The sequence below is a fragment of the Centruroides sculpturatus genome, unplaced genomic scaffold (assembly GCF_000671375.1).
Source record: "Centruroides sculpturatus isolate CEXI.00-Female unplaced genomic scaffold, Cexi_2.0 scaffold271, whole genome shotgun sequence".
Lineage (NCBI taxonomy): Eukaryota > Metazoa > Arthropoda > Arachnida > Scorpiones > Buthidae > Centruroides > Centruroides sculpturatus.
Window position 1 is genome coordinate 464664 of NW_019384474.1, and position 7601 is coordinate 472264.

At 31.0% G+C, this 7601-nt stretch overlaps 1 protein-coding gene across 1 annotated transcript in view; it reads right to left on the reverse strand.

Moving 5' to 3' along the window:
• The window catches only part of LOC111621255 (extracellular sulfatase Sulf-1-like), a 90642-nt gene extending 86112 nt beyond the window's left edge, over nt 1–4530 (reverse strand). The window contains exon 1 of the mRNA XM_023363336.1: nt 4295–4530. The gene's annotated coding sequence lies outside the window, so the exon portion shown is untranslated. The remainder of the gene's footprint in view (nt 1–4294) is intronic.
• Nucleotides 4531–7601: the final 3071 nt, after the last annotated feature.

Consider the following 7601-nt stretch of genomic DNA (forward strand, 5'->3'; position numbering starts at 1 on the left):
TTTTGCATTTCCTTTAAATTTAACTTATTTAGAATAATACTGCAATTATATTTTGCATCATAGTAAAAAGGAAATTATAATTTTTATCTTTTTATTAATCTTTTTAATACATCATTGTTGTTAATATTAAAGGGTGATATAATTCATTTATTTTCAACAGTGAGTAAATTTAAATATTTAGTTTTGATAAAAGCTAAATAATATTGACAAATTCAATTAAAAAACATAAAATCTGGTGACAAAGTCTTAACTATTAAATGCATGTCAAAGTATTCAAAAGTCAACAATTTTTATTATTGTGTTTTGGTCAAATTTTTATAATAAATAAAAATATTTTGTTGTGTTTGTAATTATAATGTGAAAAATAAAAATTTGAAGAAGCCAGTTTTCATAATTTACAAAACCTAGTAATAAATTTGGTAAAGAAAATATCAAACAGAAGAAAAGCTCAAGAATTAGCATTAAAGATGAGAGACATTATTCCATTAATGAGATTTTTTTTTATATTTAACAGAAATTTCATTTTATCAGTTAAGTTAATTATTCTAATAATAGTTGAGATTTTTTTTAAATGTATAGAATTATATTAGTATGAGGTCAAGTAACTAATATGTAGTAACATTTTAATTAACTTTTCAAATTTCATTAAGTTATATACTTAATAAATACACATAAATACTTAATAAATACTTATTTATAATTCATCACACAAAACCTTTTGAAACTCCAGTAATAGACCTAGACAAGGAAGACCCTGATAGGGTCAAAAACGTTTGATGTTTTGTAAACATGTATTACTGGAGTTTCAAAAGGTTGTGTGGGATGAATTATATTTCCTCCAGTATTTGCTAAGAAGTTTATTGATTAGGTATTATTTATTTTATAGATTCTCAAATTATATGATAGATCATTAAAAAAATCATTGTATAAGTCAAAATCCAGTAATTATACTTTAGTCATTTAACTGATCAAAATTCAATATTTATAGACTATTGTGTTAAAACAGATGATATAATAAATTTCCAGAATAGACCTTGGAAAAGAGTCATAGAACAGTGTTTCTCAGCCTCTAACGAATCATCGCCCCCTCACTACAAAATTCCGATGTCGAGGGACAAGACTAACGCCAAATGTGTACTGCATTGAATAGACTAGTGATTAGTACAATGTTATTTGTTTAATTATTGTACGATATAACCAATAAAATATCTAATTATTATTAATATAATGTTTTACTATATCGCCCAGAAAATTGTTTTTAGCCCCCCAAAATATAAATTGTTACTAATCGCCCCCCTCAACATGGAAAAATGCCCACATGGGGGCGATATTGCCCCCCTTGAGAAACACTGTCATAGAAGAACATCCAGAAACTAATCAAATCAGAAATCATCACCTAGAAGATAATACAGCAGCTTTTAAATATATAAAATTCTTATAATAAAGAAACTATAATTGTTGTTATAAACACTATAAACTATGATACGACATTGAAACTAAACATAAAATACAAAAAATCAATTTTGGTTTAGTGTTGTAGTTGTGTGTTCAGTATGAATGGCTAATTAAATATATAAATACAGAAGAAATAAATTTTAAGTGTGTTTGTATTAAGAGAGAAAACCTTAAAAAAAATGATATTACTGTATATCTGTCAAGCACAGTTTCTTATTCAGAATCTGTTTTGCAGAAAGATCTTTATATAGGTAATTTTAATTTTCTATTAAAAAAAATATATATTGATTACATGATTCCAATGCTACAATGTAATATAAATTTAAATAGAAAAAAATACTTTTCTATTCCAATTTATATTCTAACATATCATTGTTATTTGTTATGTCACAGTAATTATAGGCTATATTTTTACTTTTTAGTTAAAATTTAATAATAAATTATTCAGCAGGATCAGTTATTTAGTTAAAATGGATAAAAGTAACTATATTTCTAAAAATTTTAAATATAAAATTTGTTATCTCGGAATCAGTGCTAATTTGAATGTTTTAGCTCAAAGGCATTTTTCTATATTTCATCTTTTAAATTTTTAGAAATATTGTTATTTTTATCCATTTTTATTTGAATTTATTTCAAAAAAGAATTCTCAATTTTATTTTTCTTACAACTCTTCATCTCTCTTATCCCAAAAAATATTTTAATAATCATTATTCATTAATATTTGAAGACAAGTTTGCCCAAATAGGAATCACCATTTTTTATTTTTGCGTTCTAGACACCCTCGAGAAAGTACAGATGGTAACAAGGAAGACGTTCGTATAACACCAGTTCTGATTTTAGAAAATCTTTGTGTTTTTAATTGGAATTTTTTTTTTGTTTTTAAAAAGGATTTTTTTAAACTTTTTGCCGACTAGTAGCCTAGAAAGGAAGGTCGGTTGCCAGAAATGTACTGTCTAGAACGCAAAAATAAAAAATGGTGATCCCTATTCGGGTGAACTTGTCTTCAAATATTAAAAAATAAAAAGAACCATCAGACGAAAAAGTTACGAATCATTATTCATTCAATCTTTTCAGTTCTCTCAACTAAAACTAATTTGTATACAAAATTAAGAATTACAATCTAAAATTTTATGTCAGTAATAGCAAAATGAATGCACTATGTCAACATCAAAATTGTAAAGATTAAAATTATCCGTAACCTTCTATAGAATATGAACCATTAAGTTGCTGACCCTTAGAGCTTAGTGCTTTTATTACATATAAAAGGATGATACAACTAAGATTAATTATCTTAGTTGTATTATTCTTTTATATGTAATTTTATGTAAAAAGGATAATGCCGTCAAATGTTCTGCAATAGGAAAAGTCAAAAAACCAGGAGAAATTCCATAATAGCTTGTTAGTTCAGAAATCAAAAAAAGTTGAACAAATTGCACAACTTTATAACAATAGAACATAATTTAATGGTTTTACTGTATTCAAAATAAAAAATTTTATTACTGCCTTGGAATCATATAAAGAGAATTTTCTTTATGTAAAAAGCTTAAAAATACAATATCCAGATCAAAAGTTTTTGGACTTGTCATCTTAAGAGAGCGCTCTGCAGTTTACAACGATCATTTTAATTATAAATATTTTACAGATTCAAAATTTAAAGGATCTGAATTTTATATTTTATTAAGATGACAATCCTAAAGTCAATGCTTGAACACAAAATGGGGACATTACTTAATGGCCCATTTCTAGTATCTAAACGAAAATTAACCCAAACGCTCTACATTGTCAGTGATAGAAGTTAATCTGAACAGACAACAATGAGCATATCTTGCACAAGAAATAAGAAAAACAAGTATAAACTCAAATTTTTTACTACATAACACTAGTTGAATGGGAAAATAATAATAAAAAAAAAGTGGAAACTGTGTTTAATGCATCAAATGATTGAATATCATATTTAATAATTAATTTTGTGTTATATAAGATGTATTATGCTTTTAAATGGTACAATCACACCTCTAAATGAGATGGTTGGGACCTTACAAGAGCTGTAGACCATATCCATAGGAGCAAAACAGTCAAAGTGGTTCCTTTGACTTTTTTGTTCCTACAAGTATTGTCTACAGCTCTGAAAGGTCCCAACAGTCTCATTCGGGAACCACACCTCTACACATAATCCTCAGCAAAATGCAGTCCATCAAAATCGGCCGGATTGCAAGCAATCAGGAGTCGCGTAACTGTGCCAAGACTACCGCGTTACTATTTAGCCCACGTGACTATGCCGGCTAAGAGTAGCCCACTCGACCATTTATGGAGTACTCGACATTATATAGTTTTAGGGGAGTGTGGGGGCATGCCCCCCACTCCCCTAAAACTATATATATGGGCATTAAGGTGCAAATGATAGCAAGCACCAAAGTGCACAACTACACGTGGTTCATATAGGGGTCTATAATTCATGGGGTGTGATATCCTGATTCAGAGTACACATCTTACCTTTTTAAATTAATTAAACACAGCATTATCGGGGTACAAATTACTTTTAGGTCATTTATTTACATATGTCCAGTATGCACATACAAATAACCTAAAATCGAAAGTAACTTTTGCCAAAATTTCTTTATAATACAAAACTGACAAGAAAGTAGATTTTATTAAATTTTTATGCGAATTATTAATGGTAATTTATCGAAGGAGGAAAATTTTCTCCCGATTACTAAATTGTTTACGTTACAAGTCCTATTGTCATACACAATACGTGATAAAAAAAAAAGTTGGCGACATTTTCTTAATTTCAATCTTACTTTTTCATGGTAAAAAAAAATAAATAAATGTTTCTTACCCGCACTTTATAGAGAAATGGATGCAGAAACGGACGATCGGACGTAGTCTGGGAACGGAGAGGAAATAAAACGAATTAAACTGATTACGTCTGCCGATTCAAAGCCGACAAAAGTTATTGTCTCGTCTGGCGACGATTCGAATTCGAAAGAGTTTGATGCCTTCAACCATTCATTTCCGATCGTCGGTCGGAGGCGATCGGCGCGCCAAAGCGGCCTACGACCAAACTATGAAACAGACGATTGTTTTGTTTCCATACGTCATTTTGATGTCAATTTTTAAGGTTAATCGTTATAAAATCGAAGAAGTGACGTCAAATTGACGTAATTACGTACGCTACGGCGACCAGACGAAGTGATTTAACGATACGAATGGAAATAAAACAAACCGGTAATGAATAGTTTTAACCGTAAAATGTTTTATAACGACGTGTAGTGGCTATAACAATTATTAAATGAAAAAATCTCTAGTTTTTGCCGTGTTTTCTGCTAGCACGACTAAAGTCGCCATGGGAAATGGTACTATAAAGCTGCTTTACGTCACTTTTGAAGTCGAATTTCGGACGATAATTTTCGCAAGTGGCAGGAAAACATGTCCTAGACTTATTTCCTTCGATAAGATTCCAAAATAGTGAATTATTTCGTAAATTATGCCGATCTTATCGATGTCGACATCGAAATTTTAAGTGAAAGGTTATCTTACGTTACAAATGTAATGAATTTACTTTTTGATTTAGATCAGGAATCGCAAAATGGCGACACGCAAGCCCGTTAAGGCTTTGTATCCTGCTGGCGGCCTCGGTGATTTCTTTTCTAAAATCAATGTTTCTGACATCTTGCGGGGATTAAAACAAAAAAAATCAAAACACCAAAAAAAAGAACCTTGGTAAAAATCTTTTTTTCCTTTTACACGAAGGTCTGTTATAGGGAGATGTGGTTCTTCCTTGTCCACTGGATATTATTTGTATTAATTGATGGCCGAGAGGTTAAAGTGGCAGCTTACCGCTCTGTGTAACTTGCCAGACGACTTCAGGATGATGATTGAGTTTGTAATTTTATTCCGATTAGAGGAAAGGCACCAAAAATGTATGCAAATTAATTGGAGATACAGAAGAGCAATTTTCGGAAGCACTCTAAATCAAGAAAGGTGGTTGTAAAGTGGCTGGACTTTGACGTCCAACTCCAGCGTGGCTTGGCGTCTTTGTGCTCTCTGAGCGGTAAAGGGCCTAAAACCACAAAAAAAAAAAAACTCCAGCGTGGTGGCTGCACTTCTGTCAGTTCCCCATTCCTATTTCCAATGAATCCTACAGATTTCCAAATCTGTCAAATAAGAGCAAAGACAGCACACCACGTGTCTTGAGTCGGTTAGTGGCTAACTATTTTTTTATGAATGCGTATTGTTTTCTGTTTTCTCGTCTAATTACCGAATCTTGTGTTGCGTGAAATAAGTACAGTATGTCGAATTGCAACGCGGATAGGCGAGGGGTACTTCCGTCGCCTCTTATCCCGGTTTGACATTGTTTTCACAATGTCAAACCGGGAATGTGAAAGCCTAGATCTGGAGAACTCGGATCTTAAAACTCTAGAAATTTTTCGGTGTGATCCGTTCGGATATATCGGGTTCCCCCGGCTGCTCCATTATGGGCCCGGTCGAATCCATAATAGGCTTGCTAAAAAGAGGTTCTCTTAGTGTCTACATGGCAGAAACAATTTAAAATACTTTATGAATTATTAAATAAATATTAGAAATATCGAAATCACTGTGCACGTTTGTGTTAACATTGTTTATTACTTCAAAATTGTGAAATATCTACAATTTTCTATTATACAATCCTACATTTGTTAAACTTTGTCAAATGAATTCAATAATGACTACCGTATCTACTATTTATGGAGTGTATGATTAGTTGCCTTTCTTCATCTGACTTCAAGTAAGTTTATTTTTTAATTAATGTAACATAACTCTATACTTAATGTATTCAAAGATGGTTAACATATTAGAAGTTTGAACCGGAAATTCATTACACTCTTAAAAGTATGTTGCTAATCTATTTATGGTAAAGTATATATGTTATAAAATTAAATTAAATAGAAATAAATGAAAAGTTATTATATGATTATGTATAATAACATATACTACATAATAAATCAATTTGCAACATACTTTTGTTACGAAAGAGGTCACAGGTCTATACAATTTTGACATCAGCATTATTCCTATAATTGAAACGAGCAATTATTTATTGTGACATCGTCACAATACCAGGCTGCAATTTTTAATTTATTTAATTTAAAATATATGCTGTCCACCTCAAATTAGTAGTGTCTTGCCCCTTACATCATACTTTCCTTTAACAATACAGTCGTTCCGGTTATCTAACACCTTTACGGGGGAAATTTTTGAATTGAAATAACGTGACTTCCTGTTTGCATCGGAAGTTCGTATATAGTTAATCGGGATCTTCTACCCATAAGGTTTCCATATCTGGTCTCGTCTTTCATCTAACTTCGTTCTCGACATTAATTAAGGAAAGACAGACATGCGAACGGACGACAGGGAAGTTTATAGGTCTACAATTTTTTCAAATTTCAGCCCAATGACCTATGGTCACATTATCATAAAGTGCCATACTCGTGCTTACGAACAGATAATACCTTGATTACTATACAAAAGTATAAAAATAGAGAGGTGTTGTGTCATTATGAAAGAACGAGCTCTAATGTGATCAGCAGTTCAATAAATTCTTATTTATTATTTGAATTAAAGATCAATACTACTGTTCTTCTTTCAGTATATTGATATGTCTGGTGGCTGAAGTACTTTCAAAGGATGGCTATCAGAGTACACTTTGGATAAAATAGTGGATATTCGAGTAGGTAAAACTACAGAACACTGGTTGTGAGATCTCACCTCACCAATTGGCTGGCTATATATAATTTTCCGAGTTTTCTTCGTGTGTATAACACTTAAATAAGGATAGTTTCTTAAAGAAAGGCACACCTTTTAGTAGATCACCCATGTTTTGCGTTGAATTCTTCCATCAATTCAATGTAATGCTAAAATAGTGGATACGAATTTAGAATTAGAATGGATTCGGATTTGTTTTGTGAATCATCGATGCACGATATATTGCGTGACTGACTAATTTTTCGTGTTACAAATACGTCTTATAAATAAAAGAGTTAGTCAGCGTGGGTAGGTTCAGATTCGAAGTAATTATGATAAATCACTGAACTGTGACATAAGGAACAGAAAAATTCTTATAAATTCTATTATGATTGAAACTTTGATTGAAGTAATCGATTAAA